General features: G+C 52.2%; 1 protein-coding gene and 1 pseudogene across 1 annotated transcript in view; one reads left to right on the forward strand and one right to left on the reverse strand.

The window, feature by feature from the left end:
• The window catches only part of LOC144248867 (uncharacterized), a 552852-nt gene that overhangs the window by 36491 nt on the left and 489554 nt on the right, over window positions 1-26807 (reverse strand). The gene's annotated exons all lie outside the window — the stretch shown is intronic.
• On the forward strand, window positions 21020-21953 carry LOC144248860 (olfactory receptor 14J1-like; annotated as a pseudogene).

Below are 26807 nucleotides of genomic sequence, written 5' to 3' on the forward strand. Positions count from 1 at the left end.
TGACAAAGAGAGAGACTACAGCCAGGTGAGGGAGGCAGGTGGAAAAGGCTTTGTGCCGTCCCTGCTCAGAAGGGATCCTCATCACAGCCCTGACGATCTGTACATAGGAGAAAACAGTGAACACAAAACAACAAAATGATAAACTGCTAGTAACCACAAGAAGCCCAAGTTCCTTGAAGTGGGAATTGGAGCAGGAGAGATTGAGGATCTGTGGGATATCACAGAAGAACTGGCCCAGGGCATTGCCATGGCACAGGGGCAGGGAAAATGTATTGGCTGTGTGCAGCAGAGCATTGAGAAAGGCACTGGCCCAGGCAGCTGCTGCCATGTGAGCACAAGCTCTGCTGCCCAGGAGGGTCCCGTAGTGCAGGGGTTTGCAGATGGACACGTAGCGGTCGTAGCACATGATGGTCAGCAGGAAATGTTCTGTTGCAGCACAGAAAAGGAAAAAAAAAACTGAGCAGCACATCCTGTGTAGGAGATGTTCCTGGTGTCCCAGAGGGAATTGTGCATGGCTTTGGGGACAGTGGTGCAGATGGAGCCCAGGTCGCTGAGGGCCAGGTTGAGCAGGAAGAAGAACATGGGCGTGTGCAGGTGGTGGCCGCAGGCTACGGCGCTGATGATGAGGCCGTTGCCCAGGAGGGCAGCCAGGGAGATGCCCAGGAAGAGGCAGAAGTGCAGGAGCTGCAGCTGCCGCGTGTCTGCCAGTGCCAGCAGGAGGAAGTGGCTGCTGGAGCTGCTGTTGAACATTTGCTGTGGCTGCACATGGGCACCTGTTCATGGAGAAAGGACAGGGACAAGTCAGGAGAGGCTGCTTGGAGCCAATCCTGGGCCATTCCCTGCAGCCTGTCCTGCTGGGACTCACCCACCCTTGTTCCTGCTCTGGGAAAACCTTCACCCAGGTCCCTGCCCCTGAGCTCCAGCTGTGCTGGCTGAGGTGCCAGGAGCGGCCAGGGCTGTGTGTGGGGGCTCTCGAGGAGCCATCCCTGCCCTGCTGCCCTGGGTTTGTGGTCCTGTGGCAGAGGAACAAGTCTGGATATTCAGGAGTTGTCAGGGGAGTCACTTCTACTGTATAAAAGTGCAGTACTTTACTTGCTATCATCTCCACTCACACTTCTAAGGGAAACAGATGGCAAGATATGATTTTAGGAATACTTTTCCTACCCACACATCATTCTTGGCTCTCTGAGTTTAGAAATCCCCAGTATTCCTGCTGCACTCAGAGTTTGCCACAGAGAGATGTGAGAGGCAAAGGATTCCCTGTGGCTGAGGGAAGGTGAGGGGCTGGATGGGCTTGTTCCCCCAGCACTGCTCTGTTCAGCCCCCTCTGCTTCCCTGATCATCTCCCTGGGCCTGGACATCCCCTCCTGAGAGGTGCCTTGTCCCTGCCAGCGCTCACAGAGCCCATCCCACCCTGTGTGCCCTCGGCCCGGCCCTACAGAAACCTGCCTGTGTGCAGGGCCCTGGCTGGGGCAGGCTCTGTGTGCAGCTGGGCAAGGGCAGCTCAGGAGAGCCCTGCTGGGCCCTGCAGAGGTGATGCTGCTGCTGCCCAGGGCTGAGGAGTGGCTGAAGGCCCTTTGGGAGGCTCCCAGCAGAGACACTGACCACCCAAAGTCACAGTTCTGGAGTCTCTGTAAATGTTCAAACATTCCTTTGATGATCCCATGTGTCCCTTTCAACTTAGAATATTCTGTGATTCTGGGACTACAATTCCTGTTCTGCTTCTCTCATCCCCCTGTTGTCTACAATTAAAATTGGAAAAAAGCACTTGCAAGAGTTTTAGAACATTAAAGAAAAAACCAGACCTTTATTGGAAGCTTCCAGGTGTCCCAGTGGGGATGGGGCACACCCAGCCACTGATTTCAACAATTATTAAGGTTAATCAATTAGGATATTTAACAGGAACATCCAATAGGAGATTCAGTTGCCCAAGTTACACACCCCTGGATCAACCCATTGGAGTAGGTCAAAGGGTTTCTTTGCCTCACTTTTTGTTATGACTGCTCATATTCTGGTCAAAAACCAAAATGCTCTTCTTGTAGATCCACTCCCTCCTAATTAGACTATACAGTATTTCAGGAATATATTTAGACAGTCAGTTTATTGGTGTAAAGTCTAAGAGATAGGGAGAAAACATAGTAGACACAGCTAAGGATTCCAGTTATATAAGTACATAATAGTAGTTTAGTAGAGCCAATTAAGACTTTAATAGAGTTATGTAAGGATTATAGTTTTATAACGAAATCATAGTAATTTGCGGAGCTATGAATATACGAAAAATATATAAAAAGCAGAACACTTTTTGTCATCACCGCAACTTTCCCATCCTTCTCCAACAACGAAATTGAAAACACCATCTGGGAAGCTCCTGACCTTTACAGCAATCCCAGCCTTACCTTCTTTGGGAAGTGTCCTCCGGAGCTGTGCCCAGGCTGGTCTGGAGCTGAGAGCAGCCCTGCCCCAGCCAGCCCCTCTCAGCAGCAGCACCTGCCCTGCTCAGGGTGGCTCCTTCCCCCCACAGCTCCTGGCCAGCGCTGGGAGCAGCTCCAGGGCCGGCTGAGAGCTGTCCCTGGCAGGCAGCAGAGTCCCTGGCCCAGCACAGCGCCCTGGGCTGCAGGACCCTGCTCTGCAGGACAGCCCTGGGCACCCCTGGCTGCTCTGCACAGGAGATGAGCAGAGAATGCACTCACAGGGTCTGTGGGCATTGGCATGTTCCAGCTTTAGGAGATCTCTCCAGGAGCTGCAGCTGCATTGTCCTGCAGCCAGAGGTTCCTGTGCCAAGGGCTGGCAGTGATTCTGCCCCAGGCACTTCTCAGCCCCTTCCCAGCCCTGACTGATTGAAGCTCTCTGTGCCTCTGTGCTGTGCCCGGGCTGGCTGCAGGCAGTGCCCCAGCCCTGCTGGGCTGGGAGAAGAGCTGCTCAGCAAGAGAAATGTGCTTTTGAAGCTCTGCTTGGTTATCAGGATCACCCTCTGTGCCAGGAGCCCGGCCCAGCTCAGCAGCACAGACACAGCACAAGGACTTTAATCACCCTCTGGAGCTTTGTGCTCAGGCCCTGAACATCAGGCCCTGAGAGGGAGATGCAGAAACCTCTCCAGAACTCCAAGTCAGAATCCAACTCCAAAGTTTCTTGGACTTTTAATGGGTCCCACTGAGGGACACGACTGAGAAAGTGTCCCCAGGCCCCAGGCAGAGCAGAGAACTGGAGGCACTGATGCCAGGTGGGGACAAAGAGAAGCCAAGTCTTGGTGCCCTGGGGCACAGCAGAGTCTGTGCCACCAAGGGCTGTGAGGAGACACCTTGTCCTGAGGCCCTGGGGCCTCCTGGCACAGCCCCAGCCAGGCTGGGCACTGTCAGCCCCTGCTCCTGCCCTCAGCATCCCCCCCATGCCCACATCCCAGTGGCCTCAAGGATCTGCTGGAAGGATTCCCTGGGGAGCCTTGGTCAGGAATGGCCCTGGGGGCTCCTTCATGCTGCCAGGGACTGCAGGTTCTTCAAAGGACTTTGGCTTTTGCTTTTGCCTTGCAGTCTCTGAGAGGTTTCTGCAATCATGGACTCCAATTATCTGCTGTAATTAGTCCCTAGAGAGGCTTTGTCAGGAACAACATTCAGTGGGGCCCATTAATGCTTCAAAGTACTTCAGTTATTTTAATGTACTTGGTGTTTCCCTTTTGAAACCAACTCTGTGAGAGGTTTGTGCAATCCTGGCCCCAGTTATCTGCTTTAATGAGTTGCTTGAGAACTTTTTACTGACACTCAGTGGGGCTCATTAATACTTTGAGGAACTCAAGGTTTTTAAGGAACTTTGGATTTTCCTTTCCAGACTGACTGTATCTGAGAGGTTTTTGTGCCATCCTGGCCTCCAGTTCTCTCCTCCAAGGAATCCATGAGGAGCTTGTGTTGGGGATGGACCTCAGTGGGTTCCATATATGGTTTGAGACACACTTGGGTGTTTCCTCTTGACCCTGACTCCTGGAAAGGTTTGTGCAATCTCCTCTCAGGCGCTGAGGTTCCAGGTCTCAGCTCCAAATGCATAACAGGGTTCATTAGGATCAAGGAAGTCCTGACAAACCATGGCCCTGCCTTGATTTCCCTCTGCTCTAGTGCAGTTTATCAGGAAGTTTCTGTAGTGATTTTGGTTTGTCAATTTGAGATTTCTTGGCCAGTGCATTAATTAGTGTGGCAGGCTCAGTGTTGCTTGATTACCAGTGCACCCACTAGAATATACTTAATCATTTCCTGCTGTGAGATAGGATTAGGAGAAAGGCAAAGCAGGCTCAGAAGTTTAAAAGAAAAGTTTAAACTTCTAAAGAAAAGTTTGTTAAGAGAAACTAAATGAAAGAGTAATAAGAATCTGAACAAAATTTTCAGAACACTTCCCCTCTCCATACAACCTGACAATGTAAAGAGACAAAATGTAAAATTTTCTGTCAGCTAACAGGGAGAGAAGTTCCTTTTATTAATGTTACGGAGACTTATCCACAATGAAACAGTTATCTTATGACTTTTCATTTCTGTGAATAACAGCTGACTGGAAAAATCTGCAATTATGAAGTCCCTCCTATTTTTCACAGCTTTTCCCACAGCTGTGTTTATAGCCCATGTTACCTTATGGGATATTAGGTTAAAGATGAGCTGTTTAAGAGAAAAAGTTCTTTTCATCTATTTCTGAAATCATCTTCATTTCTGGGAACAGAGGTCATCTCTCCCTGAGGGCACAGGCTCTCATCAGTTTTCTCTATTTTTCTCTGTTAAAACTTCTCATGGGATCACAGCTACTTGCTCACTTTACCATGTAGGCCTTTGCTGAAACAAGTCATCTCCCCATACTTTTGAAAGCCTTAGAGGGAAAAAGAGAGTCTGATATATCAATGACATCCTTCTCCATAGCTTAACCAGAATATTCCAGCCCCAAGATCAAGGCATCTCCTCATCCCTCCCATCAGGGACTCAACTTCCTCTTCCCTGCCCTCGGTGTGTCCATGCTGCTCCTCTGTGTGCCTGCTCTGTGTCCTTTTCTCTCACGGGAGGGAGGATGGCAGCACTGGCAGAGTCAATATCTCCCGGGGCTGCAGATGGTTCTGTGAGCCCGGCCGGGCTCGGTGCTTGCGGCCGGAGCTGTTTTGCCATGGAGGTTTCTGCAGCGGCTGCGCTGGGGCTGTGTCAGGCTGGGCCGCGCTGGGGCAGGACCAGGATCTCAGCAGCCAGGCCAGAGCCCAGCAGCAGCACGGCCGGGGCCGATGGCTTCTCCTGCCCTGCCCGCCGGCTGCGGGCGAAGCCCAAGGGCAGCAGAGCCTTGGCCGAGCCGGCCCGGCCCGGGGCTGCTCCTGGGGCCCGGCGGATCCTGGCCGGGCCCGGGCTGGCGGCGGGGCAGGGCTCGGCAGGGCCAGATGTCAGCACCCGCAGCCACGGCCCGGCCTCGGCCCCGCGGCCTCCCCTGCCCTGCCCGGCAGCCGATGGCGCCTGGCGGCTCCCTGGGAAGGGGCCCGGCCCCACGGCAGGAGCCGCCCGGCCCCACGGCCGAGACGGGGCTGGGCCGGCCTGGGCACCTCTGTGGGGCCAGAAGGGAGAGAGACCCAGCCAGGCTTTCTCATCTCTAACTTGTCCATATGTAGTGGTCATGTGCCCAAGCCCCCAAAACCTCACATTGGGAGATCCCCGGGCCCTCTGCAAGGTGTTTTCTAATAAAAATATTAAGCTCATGGTCTGTGAAAATTACCAGAGGACGGGGCTAACCCATCCTGTCTGTCCTGGCCACTTTTGTCTGGGAGCAATCCTTGGATATACAGACTTTAGGAGGCCACATTCTAATTTTGGCCATGGACCATGGACAAGACCATTTCTTTTCCACAGGAATGAAGGAACAGAGCCCCAGTGTTTCAGGGACAGATGAAAGGTGACCACCACAGTGAAAGGGCAGCCAGAGCTGGCTGTTCTTTCCTAAGACATAACCTTGCATACAGGAAATTGTTTAGGGAATGAACCAGTTTTGGCAATGGGCATCTGAACACAGACAGTTCTTTTCTATAGCAAGGAAAGCACATAGCCCCTTTGCTTCAGGAGCTGATGAGAAGCAGCCCTTGGCATTCCAACATCAGCCAGACCTGTCAGGTGGCCCCTGGGAGGCCAAGCCAGCCAGATCTGTTCCATGTTCCCTCGCTTCCATGGGGTCTCTTGCTTCCAGGAGGCTCTGAGGTGTCACAAGGCCCCCTTGGTGACACAGGACCCTGAAGGGTTGGAATGGTCTCCATGGTTCCATCAGGCCCCACAGAGTCATAATGGTCTCTGGGCCCATGAAGCCCCACGGTGTCACCATGGCCCCTTGGTTCCATGGGCTCCAGTGGTGCCACAATGATCCCCTTGGTTCCATGAGGTGCCCACAGTGTCACAGTGATCTCCATGGGAAGGAAAGAACCGAGCCCCAGTGTGGCAGGGGCAGCCACCAGAGGCCAAGGCCAGCCAGACTTGACAGCACTGGCAGATTTTGTCTGGGAGCAACCTTGGATATAGGGAATTTTATAGGTGGAATCCCAATTTCAGACATGGACACCTGTAGTAGAAGGATGGTTCTTCCATAGGAAGAAAAGCACAGAACACCGGTGTCTGAGGGGCAGATAAATGGCGGCCATCAGAGGCCTAAGGCAGCCCGACTTCTCTGTCCTGGTAGCTTTTGTCTGAAAGCAACCCTTGGATATAGTGAATTTGGGAAGTGGAACCCCAGTTTCAGCCATTTCTGCGTAGATAAGAAGGACAGTTCTTTTCCATAGGAAGGAAAGGACAGAGCCCCAGTGTTTCAAAGGCAGAAGTGAAGAGAGGTGGCTCTTGAGAGGCCAAGCCAGACAGACCTGTTTGTCCTGGCAGTTTTTGTCATGTGAGAGATCCTTGGATATATGGAATTTGGGAGAAGGAATCTCAATTTTGACCATGAACACCTTGAGAAGAAGGATGGTTCTTTTTCATTGGAAGGAAACCACTGACCCCAGCATTTTGAAAGCAGGTGAGAGGCATCCCCAAGAGGCCAAGGGCAGCCAGATCTGTCTGTCCTGGCAGATTTCACTGGGAGCAATCAATGGATGTACAGAGTTTTGGAGGTGGAATCCCAGTTTTGGCCATGGACGCCTGCTCAGGATGGATGTTTTTTTCCTATAGGAAAGAAAAGCACAAAATCCAAGTGTTCTAGAAGAAGATGAGATGTGGCCAGCCTTAGGCCAAGCCAGCCAGACCTATCTCTCCTGACAACTTTCATCTAGGGACTATCCTTGGACATAGGGCATTTTGGAGGTGGAATCTCAGTTTTAGCCGTGGACACCTAGACAGGAAGATGAATTCTTTTCATTAGGAAGGAAAGCACAGAGCCTCAGTGTTTCAGAGGCACATGAGTGCCAGCCCTCAGGAAGTCAAGGCCAGCCAGACTTGTCAGTCCTGGCAGCTTCTGTCAGGGAGCTATCCTTGGATATAGGGAATTCTGGAGGCAGATGCCCAATTTTGGCCATGGGTACCTGGTTGAGATGGATGTTTTTTTTCCCATAATAAAGAAAAGCACATGGTCCCACTGTTTGAAAGGCAAATAAGAGGTGGCCTGTGGGTAGCCAAGGCAGCCAGATCTGTCTCTCCTGGCATATTTCATCTATAAACAATCCTTGCAAGATAAGGAAGTTTGGAGGAGGAATTCCAGTTTTGGCTATAGACCCCTGGAGGAGAAGAATAGTTCTCTCCCATAGGAAGGAAAGCCCAGAGCCCCAATGTCACTATGGGACATGAGAAAACATGACAGTCACCTTTGCGTTTGTGATGGTAAAATAAAGGAAGTTTATTTCTGACTCCAACATTTATAGTTTTCCAAAGGTGACAGTGGATTGGAGGATGAAAGTACCACCTCTCCAATGACACTGGACAAAACTACCATCCATCAAATTTCCCCTCCTCTATGAAGGAATGCAAAGCAATAAGTTATTTACAGAAAGTTGTGTGAGAAATTTTGCTACAAGAATGTAAACTCAGAAGGTTTTAGAAAATCTTAAAAAAATCAGGCCTACACCCCAGTGCTTCAGGGGCAGATGAGAAGCAGCCCTTGACATGCCAAGGTCAGCCAGACCTGTCAGGTGGTCCCCAGGAGGCCCAGCTAGCCAGACCTGTTCCATGTTCCCTTGGTTTCTTGGCACCACACAGTGTCACAATGGTCTCCTTGGTTCCATGAAGCCCTGGAGTGTCACAATGTTCCCCTTGCTTCTGCAGTGTCACAATGGCCCCATGCTTCCATGAGGCCTTGCAATGTCACAATGGCTTTGTGGTTCCACGAAGCCCTGATGTGTCACAATGGCCCCTGGGCTCCGTGTGTCCTCGCTGTGTCACAACGGCTCCTCTGTGACACTGTGGCTGCACAAGGTCACCATGGACCCTCGGTTCCTTGGGGTCTCTGAGTTCTCAATGGTCTCCTTGATTCCATGAGGCAGCACAGTGTCACCATGGCCCCTTGGTTCCATGGGCCCAACAGTGCCACAATGATCCCCTTGATTCCATAACTTCCCACAGTGTCACACTGGCCCCTTGGTTCCATGATGATCTGCAGGGTCACACAGATTTGTGACATTTGTCCTTGCTGCCCCTCACATCCCCCTGCCCCACAAACAGCCCTGAGCCGCCCGTGAGGGACAGGCCCTGCTGTGCCTGGCTGGGCTCAGGGCTTGGCCTTTCTGCTTCCCCCAGCCAGCCCAGGCCTTGCTCAGCATTGCAGTTCCCTGCTCTGAGCCTTTGGATCCCTGAAATCCTGGCCTCAAGGATCTGCTCTCACCAGTCCCTGGAGAGCCTTTGGCAGTCCCTGCCCTCAGTGGGGCCCAGTGATGCTCCAAGGGACTTGAAATTTTGCTTCTGACTCTCTCAGCAGCTTCTTCAGCCTTCTCTTAGTGCCTGAGGGTCCTGGACTGAATCCCAAATCCATGTTGGGGATAATCAAAATACAGAAAGCCCTCAGGGGAGCTTTGTCTTCATTCAATGGTCTGCAAATCTCCAGGGCTTGTGCAGCTGATTGGAGTCAGTTTGGAGTTCTTGTAAGGAGGAGGAATTCAAAGTGCACCTCATGACATTTTTTCTTTAATCAAGTGAGTATTCTTAGTTTCCAGTTCAGAGAAGAGCTGATAGAAGCATTCCCCAGGTGATCTTGATGCTCACAGTCTCCTTAGTTGGTCTGGGCATGTAGAAGAATGAGCCCCTTGAGAGTTGACCATGTTTGGACAAGCTGCTCCTCACCCCCAGCCTCACCATGTCTGACATTGCTCACCTGGCACTGACATCCCTGTGCCCTGCAGCAGAACCTTGTCCCTGAGCTCTGCAGCTCCATGTCCCAGCCCATTGGACCATGTCCCACCTGCTCTCCTCAGGGCTCTGCCTGCACACAGGCCCAGGAGAAGTTTTCCTGTTGGGAAGAAAAGAATGGAAAAGCCTGAGCACGTTTCCTAAACAACAAACCCCACTCAGGAACCACCTGCTCAGTACAGGCTGCCTGGAATGGTGTCACCTTTCTACAAGGGACAGTGTGACCAGAAATGATCTCTGGAAGCAGAATTCTCTGAGTCTCCCAGATGAATTCTCTGTCCTGGTCCTTTCCCTGGATCCATGTTGCAGATGGAAGCTGCTGGGGCCATCCTCACTTTAACCTCTCTTCGGAATGCACACAGATGTTCCCAGGTGCATTAAGCAGAATTTCCCCAATGTTTCTATAAATCTTTTGTGTTCCCCATGGAATAAAGGGGCCATTTTGGCACTGAGTGGGTGACATGGAAGCAAGGAGTCAATTGTGACCCTGGGGTCCCATGGAACCAAGGGGCCATGGTGACACAGCAGGGCCATGTGGATCCAGTGGTCCCTTGTGACACTGTGGATCCAAGGAGACCATGGAGACACCCCCAGAACCTCATGGAACCAAGGAGTCCATGGTGACCCAGCGGGGCTGCATGGAGCCAAGGGTCCATGGTGACTCTGCCCATCCAAGGAGGCCATTTGGACACTGTGGAAGCTCATGGAGCGAGGTGGCCATTGTGACACTGAAGAACTTCATAACACCAAATATCCATGGGGACACAGCAGGACATCATGGAACCCAGGAACCGCTGTTGGCAGTGCGGAAACTCATGGAACCAGGGGCCGTGGTGGCACTGCAGCACCAACACAGCTGCTGCACCTTGTCCCCTGTCCTGCACAGCTCCTTGGGAGGCACGGCAGGAGCAGCACCCTGGGAGCCTCGGGAATGCCCCTCTGGGATCCATGGCACACGCTCCCAGGGGCTGGAATTCCAGTTCCCAGCCAGGAAAAGATGTTCCTGCCCTTGAAGGCAAAGCTCTTATGGAAGGGCCAGAAGACAAGCTGAGCAAGATCTTAGAGTGACATTTCACTGCCAGCCTTCATAACTTCACCATTGCTTGTGATAGCTCATGGATTTGGAATGAAATCAGGGCAGGTTCTTTGATGAGAGCTGCCCTGGGTCAAGGGAGACACTGAGAGAGAAAAAGAGCAGGTAAAGAAGACAGGAGAGAAAGGAGCTGTTTTGGTTTGGAAAGACAGTTGTCTGCTAAGAAAAGCAGGAGCCTCCCCTGAAATGGAAAAATGTAGACTCTTTTTTTCTGAATTGTTATACATTTGAAATTAAGGGGGGCTCTCAGGTAAAAATATGGGAGCAGGAATAACAGTTTTTTATTAGGGAAGAAAATAAAAAGATAAACTAAACATTGCAGTAAACTAAAACAACACTTTCAGAGTCAGAATACAACCTGACACACTGTTGGACAGGGTGTTGGTCGCAGTCCAATTGGAATTGTGGCTGCAGCCCTCCTGGTGTGTTTCTGTTGGAGAAGTGATCCTGTAGAAAAGGGATTCTTCTTCTGAAGAGGCAGTGGAAGAGGCAGCTGTTCCTCTGGGAAATCCAGCACAGAGAAAGCTGTGTTGGTGGGCCAGAATCTCAAGACTGGATGCAGGTAGGAATGCTTGGCTCCTCCCTCTGGGTGGAGCATCTCACAATGGGATGTTACAGTTCTTATCAGTCATGCTGTGACATTCAATAGCCCCTTATCAGCAGATGTCTCCCTTGAGGGAGGATTGATTGTGGAAGAGATAAGGAAAAACTGCCCACTTAACACAGGACAACTGCCATACAGATGGCAAAAGGAACACATCTTGCTTTTCAGTCTGGGACAGGAGGTCACAAACAAATTCAGCTGAGAAGGCGGCACTCTGAAAAGCAAACCAGAACTGACAGAAAATGAATGGGACAGAAATCAGTAATTCTGAAAGTTTTATTTATTATAAAAATAAATCACACCCAGCCATCCCCACACAATCCTGATCCCACAACCTCAAATTTGGATCTCACTTCTCCTGATCTCCTTCCAACCCCATCTCACCCTGGAGGCTGAGGAATCGAGTAATTTTGGCACTGGACTGAGGTGGGAACCAGCCATTTTGAGGTGGGTTGTAGCTAGTTTGGGGTAAGACTGTGGGGCTTCCTGGGGGATTGAGTCATTTTGAGGTGAAAGAGCAACCCTCCTTGGATTTTGGAGTGCAAAGATATGGAGAATACTCCCATATATCCCCCAAGAACCCACAAATCCTCCAGAATATGTTCCCAAACAGTAAATTCCACCTCAAATACCTCTTAATTGGTGGGACTTTTGACATCTCTGGTCAATAATAATTTTAGTCATTTTTCATGTGTTTCTAAGTGAAAAAGAGAAATCAGAAGAAAATTAGGGCCAAACCAAAACCAGAGACCCCTTGAGCATCCCCTGGGCACTAGACAAAACAAACTCAGCAGAAATTAAACTTAACCCTACACAAAATGCCTTGAGGAAGATTTGCTCTTCCCACAAGACACTTTTGATGGAAATGCAAATAAATCCCAAACATTAATGAACCAACAACAGAAGCAAATCTGTGGCAATTCCAAATTTCATCAGTTCCAGCACAGCTCCAACTCAGATGCTGGTTGTTCTAAAAAAAGAAACGTGGAAATTTGGCCCAATACAGATTATTAAAAGGAAGGGAAAGGTCTGTGTAGCTGTCACAAAGGTGACAGGGACCAAGAAAATAATGCTTCTCCCCCCAAGCCTGTGAATTCGAGAGTTATTTGGGATTTAGCTACTTGACCTGGGCTTCTTGTAGGACTTTTGGCAGCCTTGTGTTTCTCACCTTGGGGTGAATGATCCTTGTCAGTCTCGCTGGTATAATTTGCTCCCTTTCTTCCAGTGATTTTAACAAAATTAAGAGAGACATGGAAAGAAAGGGAAAAAGGGAGAGACAGCCAGGGACTGACAGGGACAGAGCTCTCCCCTGGGACAGGGCAAGTGTGTCATTGTCCCCTGTGTGCGTGGCCTTCCCAGGGGTTTTACACAGGAGCCAGTTTGGGTAAGGGGGATGGTGTTCACCCCCCACCTCGAGCAGGGATTGCCTCACTGTTTCAGGTTACAATGTCAGATGTAACCAAAAGTGTTTTCAGTCCCCATCTCCATAAACTGTTATCAACAGGTGGGGCAGTGTTCTTTATCTCTTCCATGGCTCAGCCCTGATAACGCCCTGCAGGGGCCATCTTCTGTTAATGGTCCATTGAGTGTCACTGCAGCACTGATAAAATTACATCATCCCATTGTGGGATGCTCCACCCAGGGGGAGGAACCAAGCATTCCTACCTGGATATAATCTCACCATTTGCCACATCATGACCACCTTGCCTATTGGATTCCCAGAGGACAAGAGCTCCATAACCACCACTGGACCTTCAGAGGAAGACCAGACCCTTCTACAGGATCACTGCTTTGACAGAATCACGTTTATCACTCCAGCCGGACTGCAGCCACCATTTCATCAGACTGCTACCACCACCCTGAGCATTGTGGTGTCGGGTTATATCCTGACTCTGTCAGATTAAGCCAGTGTTTCTGTATCATTGTTTGGATCTTAATTTTCTTATTCAATTATTCTGGCTTAGACTCTCTCCCTGGTTTGCCTTCAAACTAGTACAAAACTCACTGTGCTCATCCCTTGTTTTCCTCCCAAAACAGGATTTCCCGTACCCAAACATTCGCCAGATGGAGGGGAAGGTTGTGAGGAAGAGGAAGATGCCCTGGTGCACCGAGACGGGTGAGGAGGAAGTCAGTGCCCCTTTCCCCCTCTCTCCTGCTCCATCTCCCAGCCCAGCACGGCCCCCGGCTGCAGGACAGCCCCGCTGCCGGTGCCCTCCTGCCGGGGACACTCTGGGGGGATCTCCTTGCCCTTCCCTTTGGCATGGAGGCAAATCCCATCCTCTCCTTGTCCTTCCTCCCCCAGAGCAGGAGCTGAGGATGGAGACCAGGAAGGACAAATCCCTGCAGCAGAACCTCATGGAAGAGGCCGTTTTGAGCAACTCCACAGCGCAGGAATCCAACAGGGAGGAAAATCCCTGGAGATCCCACAGGAGGAGGGGCTACATATCCAGCCCAGGGTGCTCTGAGAAAGAAAGACCCACTCTGGGTCAGGAAGGTGGACAGAGCTTCAGCCAGATCTTGGAGCTGGAGCTCCATGAGCAGCTTCACCATGGGGAGAAGCCCTACAAGTGCTTGGAGTGTGGGAAGAGCTTCAGCCAGAGCAAAAATCTGAAACGACACCAGATGATCCACACTGGGGAATGGCCCTACAAGTGTGGGAAGTGTGGGAAGGGATTCAGCTGCAGCTCCAACCTCGTCATCCACCAGCGCATCCACACTGGGGAGAGGCCCTACGAGTGTCCCCAGTGTGGGAAGGGGTTTCACACCAGCTCCAATCTCGTCCTCCATGAGCGGATCCACACTGAGGAGAGGCCCTTCCACTGCTCCGACTGCGGGAAGGGCTTCAAGCGCACCTCCCACCTCATCACCCACCGGCGCATCCACACCGGGGAGAGGCCCTATGAGTGTCCCCAGTGTGGGAAGAGCTTCACCCAGAGCTCTCACTTGACCAGGCACCAATGGACGCACTGGTGGGGAAAGCCCTGTGAGTGCCCCAACTGCAGGAGGAGCTTTGTGCACCACTCCAGCTTCATTCCCCATTAAAAAACCCACATTCGGAAGATCCCTGGTGATCCCTGTTCCCCGTGATCCATGCTGGGAAGACACCTGTACCTTCTCCTGCCCCTGCCAATGACCTGATGTGGGATTGGAGAACATGAGGGTCTGGCCATGGCCCAGTCACTACATTCACTCCCACCTCAGGTCATTACCGGGGCAGGAAAGGGACTCTCTCTCTGTCTTTCCCTGAGGAGAAGGGTGTCCTTTCCATGCAGGAGGAAACACGTGGCCAGGAAGATACAATTGATGGTGATGTAGTTTTCCCTGTAACTGGTTTTTCTTATCCCTTCTGTTGTTAATATTTTTTCTGTTTCTCTTTGTTCCTTATCTTGTTGCTGTTCCCAGTAAATTGTTCTTATCCCAGCCTGAGATCTTTCCCTTTTTTCCTTCAATGGAAGGTGGGAGGGCAATGAGTGCCTGCGGGATTTGAGCGGGAGCAGGAAATTGAGAAATGCCATTCCTGAACCCCGGCCTGTGGAAACCGAGCATCCCAGCTTGTGCCAGCCCTGGTGGCAATGGCAGCAGCCTTGGGAGCGGGTCCCTGGCTGGGGCTGAGGGAACCTCTTCACTCTGGTGCCCAGGGACAGGAGTGGAGGGAGCGGCTGCAGCTGAGTCGGGGCAGGCTGAGGATGGATCTCAGGAAAAGGTTTTTGCCCAGAGGCTGCTGGGGCACTGCCCAGGCTCCCCAGGGAAGGGTCACAGCTCCAGGGCTCTCTGAGCTCCAGCAGCGTTTGGACAGCGCTGCCAGGCCCAGGCTGGCAGTGTTGGGGTGTCCTGTGCAGGGCCAGCAGTTGCACTCGAGGATCCTGATGGGTCCCTCCCAGCTCAGCCAATTCTGTGGTTCTGGATCCATGACCCTGGGGATGGGAGCGCCAATGGTTGCCATGGCAACGGGCTCCAGGCCTGAGCTGGTGTCCATGGCAACCACCCCTGGCATGGGGTCTCCATGGAGCTGCCCAGGGACTGACCATAGCAACAGGGGCTGGGGATGTTTGCCATGGAAATTGACCATAGCAACAGGGTTTCCTGGGGATGGTTGCCATGGAAACTGAACATAGCACCAGGGTTTCCTGGGGATGGTTGCCATGGAAACTGAACATAGCACCAGGGGCTGGGCATGTTTACCTGCTAAGGATGAGATTTGTTCACAGGCCCTCAGAGGGGTTCCATGGGGACTTTCCAAGAGTCTCCAGGCTGTTCAAGAGCTGGAATGTCACACACAGAGACAGGGGGCTCCATGGAGCCTTTCCAAGGGTTTCTGGGGATGGCAAAGAGCCGTGTGGTCAGAGGCAGTCACAGCCATTCCATGGTGACATCCCAGGGCACCTTGGGCTGCAAAGGCACCGATCTGTCACAGGCACTCACGGGGGCTCCACAGTGACATCCCAGGAGTCCCCAGGCTGCCAAAGAGCCGGGATATCCCAGACACTCACAGGGCTTCCTGTCATGGCCAGAGTGGGAGCTTCAGGCAAAGTTTATTAGAGAAGTTCCTGTTGGGTCACGAGGTGCAGAAAGGAGTCCCAACAGCCCCCTCAGATCCACAAATACCCCCAGGGACCTCCAGGCTTTCTAATCTCTTTCTGTGAGAAGAGCCTTGGAGCAGCTTGTTCGAATCCCAGTCCCAGACTTTTCAACAGTGCGTGTGTAAAGAATTATAAAGGTGGAATTAAACCTTTATAGAATTTGTCCCAATGGGTTAAGGATGGCAAACCAGGTCTATTGCTATAAATATATATTATCTATTATGGAATTGATTAGACAAAATTATCTTAATAAGAAATATTTACACCAAGGCATAAGAGCTACAAAATTTTTATTATTATATATGATTATGATATGATTATGATATATGATATATGATATATGATATATGATATAATATGATATGATGATATGATATGATATGATATGATATGATATTATATTATATTTATATTATATTTATATTATGCACTACAAAGTGATTTCAAAGCAATTGTATTAAAGAAAAAACAGTAATTAAGCAGAGATTGATGTCACTCCCTCAGAGCAATGACTGTGGGTAAATCTCTTTGGTTCAACCTGGAGCAGTGACCTTGAGGGGTGTCCCCAATGCAGGGAGGAATCTCCACATTCCCCAAGAAGGGAAAGGTCAGGAGACGCTGCTGTTAAAATCTGGGATGGGGCTTTTCTAGTCTGAAGTGCTGCTCTGCCGGTCAGATGTGCCCCGGCTGGGCCAGCTCAGCAGCTCTGCAGAAGCTCTCACTGGTGTCCCTTGGTTGCTCCTTTCTAGGGGGATTTTTCCAGCTCTGCCACAGCTTCAGCTCCCTCTGAGGATGTTGAACTTTGGGATGGAGGAGTCAGGCTGGTTTCAGCATTATTCACCCCAAAAGCAGCGTGACCCCTCTCCTTCATTTCCCACTGGGGCTTTGCAAACAGGGCCTGGCTGGAGTGGTTTGAGCCCATTGCAGGCAGAGCCTCCTGCTCCAGCAGGAACTGCCTTTCCTGTGCCAGGAGCAGGGCAGGTCCCGCTGCAGGAACAGCCCCAGGCCAGCCCCAGCACAGGGAAGGCCTCGGGCACAAGGGCAGAGTGCCGTGCTGGGAGCTGTGCCAGGGACAGCCCGAGGCACCAAAGGCACCTTGGCAGCAGCAGCTGCTTGCAGGGCATGGCCAGAAGCCTCCCTTGGCACCCAGCCTAGTGGCCAGCGCTGCAGGGTTACTGCAGGGTTACTGGTTAGAAATGACACAGGTTCATCAGGAGGCTGATTGGCATAACGTGCCGTATATTTGGAACTGCTCTTTTTTATAAGCTGTTCCGATCCAGGGAGATTTGATTGGTCACTTCGTTAGTATGTTTCACCTGATCAGCTAATTAACAAGTTGCCCTTCTGATAAACAATCTTTGAGAAAAACAAGAAAACAGAGAGTAGGAAAACAACATCTGCAGGTTGTTTATAATAATAAGCTATCTGTGCTTATCTTCAAGTCCCTGAAGTCTCACAGGCTGATTCTGTGAAAACTTACCCAGTTTTCTTGCTCTCTGACTAGGCTGTCACAACCACACTGCAGAGCTGCTGCTTTAGGGCTCATTTCTGGCTGGGCTCTGCTCCAGCCCACAGAGTGCGACCTCAGCCCTGCCTCTGCCTCGGCCCTTGTGCCTGAGCCCTGCAGAGCCCAAAGGTCACTGATGCCAGCCTGGCTTTGCCAGCCCCTGGGGCAGGGACAGGAAAGGCAGAGAAGGGGCTGGATTTGGCTCTTGGATGTGGGCTCCAGCAGAGACAATGAGGAGTCAAGGGAGTGGATGGAGTCCACCGAGCAGCCCCTTCTCCCCATGCAATCCTGGAATGTGGATGGGAAGGGCTCTGCAGTGCGCATCTCATCCAAACCCCGCCATGAGCAGGGACATCTTTCACCAGATCAGGTTGTTCAGAGCCCTGTCCCTGCTGGACTGGAATGTTTCCAGGCATGGAGCATTGACCACCTCCCTGGCAACCAGCCTTAGTGTATCACCAACCCCATCATCAAAAATTTCTTCCTTATCTCTTCTTATCTGAATGTCCCTCTTTAGTTTAAAACCATCAGGCTTTGTCCTGGTGTGACAGGCCCTACTAAAACCTTTGTCCACTGTTGTATTTCCAATGGGCTGGGTTTCCATGGCAAGTGCCAGGACAGGTGACCCAGGTGTCACACCCAGTGAGGGCTGCCATGGGAACAGAGCCCAGCACTGCCCCTTTCTGTCTGCCTGACCTGGCCTTTGGCCCTGGCTCTGCTCTTTGCTGCTGGTTCCACGGCGCCCAACCAGCCAGCGCGGCACAGGGCAGGTGGCCATGGCACAAGCCCCCAGCAAGGGACCCCCTCTGGCTCTGGGCAGTGACACCAGCCCTGAGCAAGGGGCCCAGGGCAGGTGTCCATGGCAAACAACCATCACAGTGGCTCCAGGCCTTGGCTGCCATGGCACCAAACCAAGGAACAGGTCCCTGTGGCCGCTGCCGTGGCACCTGGCGGCACCAAGGAGTGTCACTGCAATTGTACCTGGAACAGCCCTGGCACCGCTTTGTCCTGAGGGCTGCCATGGCAGCCGAGGGCAGCAGCAGCTCTGCAGGCAAGTGGCCATGGAACCTGGCTGCAGAAATGGCTCCTTGGGCTGGTTTCCCAGGAAACCTGAACTGATGAGCACTGCCATGGCACCCAAAGCCAGCAGTGGGGTCAGTGCAGTGACCATGGCAACAGCCCCTTGCAATGGCCCAGTGCAGGTTGGGATGATGATCCCCCCTCACAGCTGGCCCAGGGCAGGCCTGGAAGTGTCTTGGTGGCACTTTGGGCTTGGCACACAGCTGAGGACATTGTCTGTTTTCAGTGGGGAAACTCAGGAGTTTTAGATTGCTCTGGAAATGAAAGAAGGGAAATCCCTCTTTCCTTGAGTGTAGCCAGCTCTCTGAGTAAAGCAGGTCCCAGGTGAGTGAGGACAGACAGGATGGGGGTGGGGAATATGGAGCAAGGCTGTCCACACTGGGTCAGACCTCAAGGCACAGCTTCTCTGACCAGGACAGATCTCCTTAAGAGACTCCCTGGGTCAGTATCAATCACTGAATGATGCAACCACTTCTTCTCGAAAGAGAACAGGAATAAAAGACATCCTTTAAAATAGGAATATATATTTCCTAGAAACCCTTTGAAACATTTCTCTGTAACTGCAGCAGCAAACCTTCCTGATAAACTGCCCCAGAGCATAGGGAAATCAAGGCAGAGCCATGGTTTGTCAGGACTTCCTTGATCCCAATGAGCCCCGTGGTGCATTTGGAGCTGAGCCCTGGAACCTCAGGGCCTGAGAGGAGATTGCACAAACCTTTCCAGGAGTCAAAGTCAGAGGAAACACCCAAAGTGTCTCAAAGCATGAATGGGTCCCACTGAGGTCCATCCCCAGCACAGGGTCCTCATGGACTACTTGGAGGAGAGAATTGGAGGCCAGGATGGCACAAAAAACTCCCAGAGACTCAAAATGGCACAAAAACCTCTCAGTGTGGAAAGGAAAATCCAAAGTACCTGAAAAAAAGTTGAGTATCTCAAGGCATTAATGAGCCACATCGAGTGTCTCTACAAAGCTCTCAAGGGACTCATTAAAGCAAATAACTGGGGCCATGATTTCACAAACCTCTCACAGAGTTTGGATCAAAAGGGAAACACCAAATACCTTAAAATAACTGAAGTACCTTGAAGCATTAAGGAGCCCACTGAGTGTTGTTACTGACAAAGCCTCGCCAGGGAGTAATTAAAGCAGTTAATTGGAGGCCATGATTGCACAAAGCGCTCAGAGACTCCAAGGAAAAAACAAAAGCCAAAGTCCTTTGAAAAACCTGCAGTCCCTGGCAGCATGAAGGAGCCCCCAGGGCCATTCCTGACCAAGGCTCCCCAGGGACTCCTTCCAGCAGATCCTTGAGGCCACTGGGATGTGGGCATGGGGGGGATGCTGAGGGCAGGACCAGGGGCTGACAGTGCCCAGCCTGGCTGGGGCTGTGCCAGGAGGCCCCAGGGCCTCAGGACAAGGTGTCTCCTCACAGCCCTTGGTGGCACAGACCCTGCTGTGCCCCAGGGCACCAAGACTTGGCTTCTCTTTGTCCCCACCTGCCATCAGTGCCTCCAGTTCTCTGATCTGCCTGGGGCTTGGGGACACTTTCTCAGTCGTGTCCCTCAGTGGGACCCATTAAAAGTCCAAGAAACTTTGGAGTTGGATTCTGACTTGGAGTTCTGCAGAGGTTTCTGCAGCTCCCTCTCAGGGCCTGGTGTTCAGGGCCTGAGCACAAAGCCCCAGAGGGTCATTAAAGTCCTTGTGCTGTGTCTGTGCTGCTGAGCTGGGCTGGGTTCCTGGCACTGAGGGTGATCCTGGTAACCAAGCAGGGCTTCAAAAGCACATTTCTCTTGCTGAGCAGCTCTTCTCCCAGCCCAGCAGGGCTGGGGCACTGCCTGCAGCCAGCCCGGGCACAGCACAGAGGCACAGAGAGCTTCAATCAGTCAGGGCTGGGAAGGGGCTTAGAAGTGCCTGGGACAGAATCATACTAGCCCTTGGCACAGGAACCTCTGGCTGCAGGACAATGCAGCTGCAGCTCCTGGAGAGATCTCCTAAAGCTGGAACATGCCAATGCCCACAGCCCCTGTGAGTGCATTCTCTGCTCATCTCCTGTGCAGAGCAGCCAGGGGTGCCCAGGGCTGTCCTGCAGAGCAGGGTCCTGCAGCCCAGGGCGCTGTGCTGGGCCAGGGACTCTGCTGCCTGCCAGGGACAGCTCTCAGCCGGCCCTGGAGCTGCTCCTAGAACTGGGGTACAAGATCTGGGGGAAAGGAGACAGCTGGTAAGTCTTGCAATATTCTCCTTGTGTGGTGAGGATGCTGCATTATTCAGGACTGTTCCCAGCATGGCATTTAACTCCAGAACTTTTCCAAATAGATTATACAGGGAGCGTAGCAAGACAGGAACTGCATAAATGGGAAATTTCTGTTTTCTTACGTACTAATCTTTGTTGCCTGGATGGGGAATTCCCCATAGATATGCATCTCTCAGTTCATATTGATAAAAAGAAAAGTTTTTTTTTCACATCTAAATAAACCAGGCAGTAACAGATTTCAGCACAGGGCCTCTTAGATGCAGCATCTTTGTGCTTTTTCCAGCCTCCTCAGTGTTGCTCTGATGTTGCCATCAGAGCCTGCAGAGCAAGAGCTGCCCCTGGGCTGTGACAGGTCTGGGAGGGGTCTGCAGGGCAGAGCTGAGCCCCCAGAGCTGGGCTGAGCTCTGGCAGCTCTGGCAGGGACCAGCCATGGGCACAGGGAAGCAGCTGCTGGCAGGGACAGCCCCAGGCAGAAGAGCCCTGGGAAGGCATTGGGGGGAAGATGCCCCTAAGCTGTGCTGGGATATTTAAAGTGCTGTCCACACCCAACTATTCCATAATTATTTTTCTTATAGATTCCCATGTGCAGCCACAGCAAATGTCCAACAGCAGCTCCATCAGCCACTTCCTCCTGCTGGCACTGGCAGACACGCGGCAGCTGCAGCTCCTGCACTTCTGCCTCTTCCTGGGCATCTCCCTGGCTGCCCTCCTGGGCAATGGCCTCATCATCAGCGCCGTAGCCTGCGGCCACCACCTGCACATGCCCATGTTCTTCTTCCTGCTCAACCTGGCCCTCAGCGACCTGGGCTCCATCTGCACCACTGTCCCCAAAGCCATGCACAATTCCCTCTGGGACACCAGGGACATCTCCTACACAGGATGTGCTGCACAGCTCTTTTTCCTTCTGTTCTTCCTAGGAGCAGAGTATTTCCCTCCTGACCATCATGTGCTATGACCGCTACGTGTCCATCTGCAAACCCCTGCACTACGGGACCCTCCTGAGCAGCAGAGCTTGTGCCCACATGGCAGCAGCTGCCTGGGCCAGTGCCTTTCTCAATGCTCTGCTGCACACAGCCAATACATTTTCCCTGCCCCTGTGCCATGGCAATGCCCTGGGCCAGTTCTTATGTGAAATCCCCCAGATCCTCAAACTCTCCTGCTCCTATTCCTATTTCAGGGAACTTGGGCTCATTGTTGTTAGTGCCTGTTCAGTATTTGGTTGTTTTGTGTTCATTGTTTTCTCCTATGTGCAGATCTTCAGGGCTGTGCTGAGGATCCCCTCTGAGCAGGGACGGCACAAAGCCTTTTCCACTTGCCTCCCTCACCTGGCCGTGGTCTCCCTATTTGCCGGTACTATTGTATTTGCTCACCTGAAGCCCCCCTCCATCTCCTCCCCATCCCTGGATCTGTCAGTGTCAGTTCTGTACTCGGTGGTGCCTCCAGCTCTGAACCCCCTCATCTACAGCCTGAGGAACCAGGAGCTCGAGGCTGCCATGAGGATATTGATGACTGGTTGCTTCCAGAGACATTAAACTGCTGGCGAATTTCTGCAAATCACTTGTAATAAAAGTAATTTTTTATACTTCTAGTTGGTTTATTTTGGTGGGTTTTTTCTTCGTTTAAATTTTTTCATATTGTCCACAAAGAAATGTCATTGTTTGTGCCATTTCTCATTTTGTTTCTCCCCACCTTCCCTGTACCCACAAACTGTGCCAATGAGGGGCTGTGCTCTTGGTGACTTTAAAGGGACTCAAGGATCTCCCAGCACAGTTTTCTGCAGAGATGCCCTTTTGTTGCCTTCTCTGGAGCTGCAGCAGCAATGTCTGTGTGCAGAGCTGGGGCAGATCAGGGCTGGCACAGCAGCTGTGCCCAGGAGCAGCAGCACTTGGTGCTGCCAGTGCTGCTCCCGTGGCCCTGCCCCGCTGCCCTGGTGGCCCTGGTGTTGCTGCAGGGCCTGAGTGCTCTCGGGGCCGGGCACAGTCCCGGGGGTGGCAGTGCCGGGGCTGCAGCAGGGACAGGCCATGGGCACTGCTGGGGCAGCGCTGACGCCTCAGGCCAGGGCCTGGGGGCTCCAGGCTCCTTGCCCAGGCTCTCTCAAGAACACGGCCAGGCCAATGCTCAGCACAGAAAACCCCCGTGAGCAGCCCCAGGCTGTTGGTGTGGGGACATGAACCTGAGGCAGCACAAATGCCATCAGCCCCTGGGGCCAGGAAGGGCTGGGGGACACCAGGGAAACCACTCAGCTTTGTCCTGGCCTCTGCAGTCAGCCAGAAAGTTTGTTCCCATCAGCTGGGAGTTTCCTGCCCACTGCAGACGCTGCTGCTCAGAGCCAGGGCTGCCTGGCAGCCACCCCCAAACTGCCCTGAGCATTTCCTTGGCTTCACCTTTGCTTTCTTTACTCTTTCTGATATAAATTTCTTCCTCTTGCCCACCCCTGTTCCCACCCCTGCACACAGCCCATCCTTGTTTGACCTTTCCTCTCTGGCCCCACTCCCCATTGCAGTTCCTGACTTGACACCATGGGAACGTCCCTTGGGGAGCAGGATCATCCCACAAGTGCTGCAGGAATTGTCTGCAGGCTCCTGCAGTGCCTGGTGCTGCTCCCTTGCCAGTGGCACCCCAGGCCAGGGGGGCACATCTGGGCTGCTGTGTCTGGCTCTGGGGCTCCCTGTTCTGGGCAGTGAGGAGGAGCTGCAGAGGCTCTGCAGGACTGACAGGATGGGCTTTGGGGCTGTGAGGAGAAGCTGAGGGACCTGGGCTGCTGGAGCTTCTGAAGAGGAGGCCCAGGGCTCCTCCTGCAACTTCTCCAAGGGTGGTTTCAGAGAATCACAGAACCAGCAAGGTTGGAAAAGACCCTGGATATCATCAAGTCCAACGTGTGCCCTGACACCACCTTGTCTCCCCTGAGTCTCCTCTTATCCAGGATCAACAACCCCAGCTCCCTCAGCCGCTCCTCACAGGACTTGTGTTCCAGACCCCTCACCAGCCTCGTTGCCCTTCTCTGGACATGCTCCAGCCCCTCCATGTCCTTCCTAAATTGGGGGGCCGAGAACTGGACACAGAACTCGAGGTGCTGCCAAACCAGTGCCCAGCACAGGGGAAGGATCACTGCCCTGCTCCTGCTGGCCACACCATTCCTGATCCAGGCCAGGAGCCATTGCCCTTCTTGGCACCTGGGCACACTGCTGGCTCATGTCCAGCCTGCTGTCCATCAGTCCCTGCAGGTCCCTTTCTGCCTGGCTGCTGTCCAGCCCCTCTGTCCCCAGCCTGTAGCGCTGCAGGGGTTGTTGTGGCCAAAGTGCAGGACCCGGCACTTGGACTTGTTAAACCTCACCTTGTTGGATTTGGGCCCTGGATCCAGCCTGTCCAGGGCCCTGTGCAGAGCCCTCCTCCCCTCCATCAGATCCACACTCCCAAATAACTTGGTGTCACCAGGGTTCCATGAGGCCCCAGAGTGTCCCAATGGTCTCCATGATTCCATGAGGCCTCCCAGTGTCACAATGTCCCTTTGGTTCCATGGGACCCCTTGGTGTCACAGAGTTCCTTGGATCCTTGGGCCCTGCAGTGTCTCAGTGTCACCGTGGTCCCCCAAGGCCCTGCAGTGTCACAGTGGATCCTTGGTTCCATGAGGTCTGGCAGGGCAGCAATGCTCTCCTTGGTCCCACAGTGTCACAATGGCCTCTTGGTCCCAAGGGCCACCATGGTGTCAAACATGTTTCCTGCATTCCGTGAGTTCCTGAGGGGCAGCACTGGCCCCTCGGTTCCATAGGGCCCTGCAGGGTTACAATGGCCCCATCATGACACGAGGTCCTGCTCTGTCACAAAGCTCTGCATGGTTCCACAAGGCCCTGCAGGGTCACAGTGGCCTCTTGGTTCCATGAGGCCTCAGAGTGCCCTGTTGATTCCCTTGGTGCTGCAGTGTCCTGGACTCCGACACTTCCTAAATTGGGGACCTCAGAACTGGACACAGCACTCGAGGTGCTGCCCAACCAGTGCCCAGCACAGGTGAAATGTGGATGAAAACTAAAAACCCCACAATTCCAATAAAGATTTGTAGGGAATGGTATGTTTATTTGCAGCGCTGGACACATGTAGGGACTCATCGCCCTTCAATGGACATGCACCCCCCTAAGAAGTCCCAAAACTTTTTTATTACCCTTAATTAATTTCCATAGGCATAGAATTTCACAATAGGTTCATGCATATTCATTCTGATGATTTCATGTTACACTTAGAGCTAGTTACACTTGTTTTTGTCTGAAAGTACAGAAAGAGCTCCTGGGTCACTCTGTGTAGTCTGTTTAAAGGCCCAAGGAGTCTTTCTTATCTGTTTTTAGTGTGGAAATTTGCATTCTTTCTCTTTAGCTGGGGCAACTTTGCTAGTGCTGCAGTTACCAGACTAAACAGCATATTTCACTCATGTTAGCAAGCTCAAAGGAGCACATTTCACCTAAATCCAAATGGATTTCTACCCTGTTAAATTTTCACTCTGTCTCGCAGGGGAAGAATCACTGCCCTGGTCCTGCTGGCCACAAGATTCCTGATGCATAGGAGCGCCAGGGGTTGGATGAGGGAAATGGTGGGGGGAGCGTAGAGACAAAGTGTTATTGATTGTCAGCCATGAAGGATCATGATTTTCATATGTATTCAGATTGCATAACAAGGTGCTGGGGGTCAATATTAATTGGATATTGCTGATATCAAGATATAAGTAGGAAAAGTTAAAAGGACAAAACAATTCTCTCTGCATTGTTTTCAATATAGTCTATCCACTTTGAAGACACTTCTGAAATCTGGTCCTGTCCTGACTGGACCAAGGGCTACAGCATGAGCGATCTCCTGCTTGATCTGGGTGAAAGCTTGTTGCTGCTCAGGGCCCCAGTGGAAATCATTCTTCTTGCAGGTAACCAGATAAAGAGGACTCACAATCTGGCCATACTCAAGAATGTGCATTCTCCAAAAACCTATGGCACCTAGGAAAGCTTGTGTTTCCTTCTTGGTGCTGGGTAGACATCACGGTGATCTTATTGATGACCTCAGTTGGAATCTGACTCTGTCCATCTTGCCACTTTACCCCAGGAACTGGATCTCTCAGGCAGGTCCCTTGACTTTGCTCTTCTTGATGGCAAAGCTTCCAGCAGAATTTGGACGATCCTCTCTCCTTTCTCAAACACTTCCATTGCTGTGTTCCCCCACCAGTGATATCACTGATGTATTGCAAGTGTTCTGGAGCTTCACCCTTTTCCAGTGCAGCCTGGATCAGCCCATGGCAGATGGTGGGGCTGTGCTTCCACCCCTGGGGCAGTCGGTTCCAGGAGTACTGCACGCCCCTCCAGGTGAAAGCAAACTGAGGCCTGCATTCTGCTGCCAGAGGAATGGAGAAAAACGCATTAGCAATGTCAGCAGTGGCATACCACTCTGCTGCCTTGGACTCCAGCTCGTACTGGAGTTCCAGCATGTCCAGCACAGCAGTGCTCAGAAGTGGAGTCATTTCATTCAAGCCACGATAGTCTACAGTCAATCTCCATTCTCCATCAGACATGTGCACAGACCAGATGGGGCTGTGGAAGGGTGAGTGGGCCTTACTGACCACCCCTTGGCTCTCCAGCTCACGGATCATTCTGTGGATGGGGATCACGGCATCCCGATCCGTCCGATACTGCCGGCTGTGCACTGTCGAGGTCGCAATTGGCACTCGTAGCTCTTCCACCCTCAGGAGTCCTACTGCAGATGGGTTCTCTGACAGTCCAGGCAAGGTGTTCAATTGCTTAATGTCTTCTGCCTCTACAGCGGCTATTCCAAAAGCCCACCTGAGTCCCTTTGGGTCTTTGTAATATCCGTTCCGGAGGAAGTCTATGCCTAGGATACACGGAGCATCTGGGCCAGTCACTATAGGGTGTTTCTTCCACTCCTTCCTAGTCAGGCTCACCTCGGCTTCCACCAGAGTCAATTGTTGTGATCCCCCTGTCACACCAGCAATGGAAACAGGCTCTGCCCCCACATGTCCCGATGGTATCAGAGTACACTGTGCACCAGTATCAACTAAAGCATCATATTTTTGTGGCTCTGATGTGCCAGGCCATCGGATCCACACTGTCCAGAAGATCCGGTTTTCCCGTGCCTCTCCCTGGCTTGAGGCAGGGCCCCTCTAACACTGGTTATTATTTCTTTCCTAAGCCCACATGGTATAGGTACTTTCAAGGAGATCTGACAGATCATACTTGGCAGCTTGGTCATGGGGGGTTCAGGCTGCCTTCACTTCACTGGAATTCCCTCGGTCAGTGCTTCCCTCCTTGAGCTGACACACCCACGCTGCCAGGACAGAAATGGGTTTCCCATCCCACCTTCCCATGTCTTCCCCATGGTCACGCAGAAAGAACCCCAGG

This window comes from Lonchura striata, unplaced genomic scaffold (genome assembly GCF_046129695.1).
Source record: "Lonchura striata isolate bLonStr1 unplaced genomic scaffold, bLonStr1.mat Scaffold_99, whole genome shotgun sequence".
Classification (NCBI taxonomy): Eukaryota; Metazoa; Chordata; class Aves; order Passeriformes; family Estrildidae; genus Lonchura; species Lonchura striata.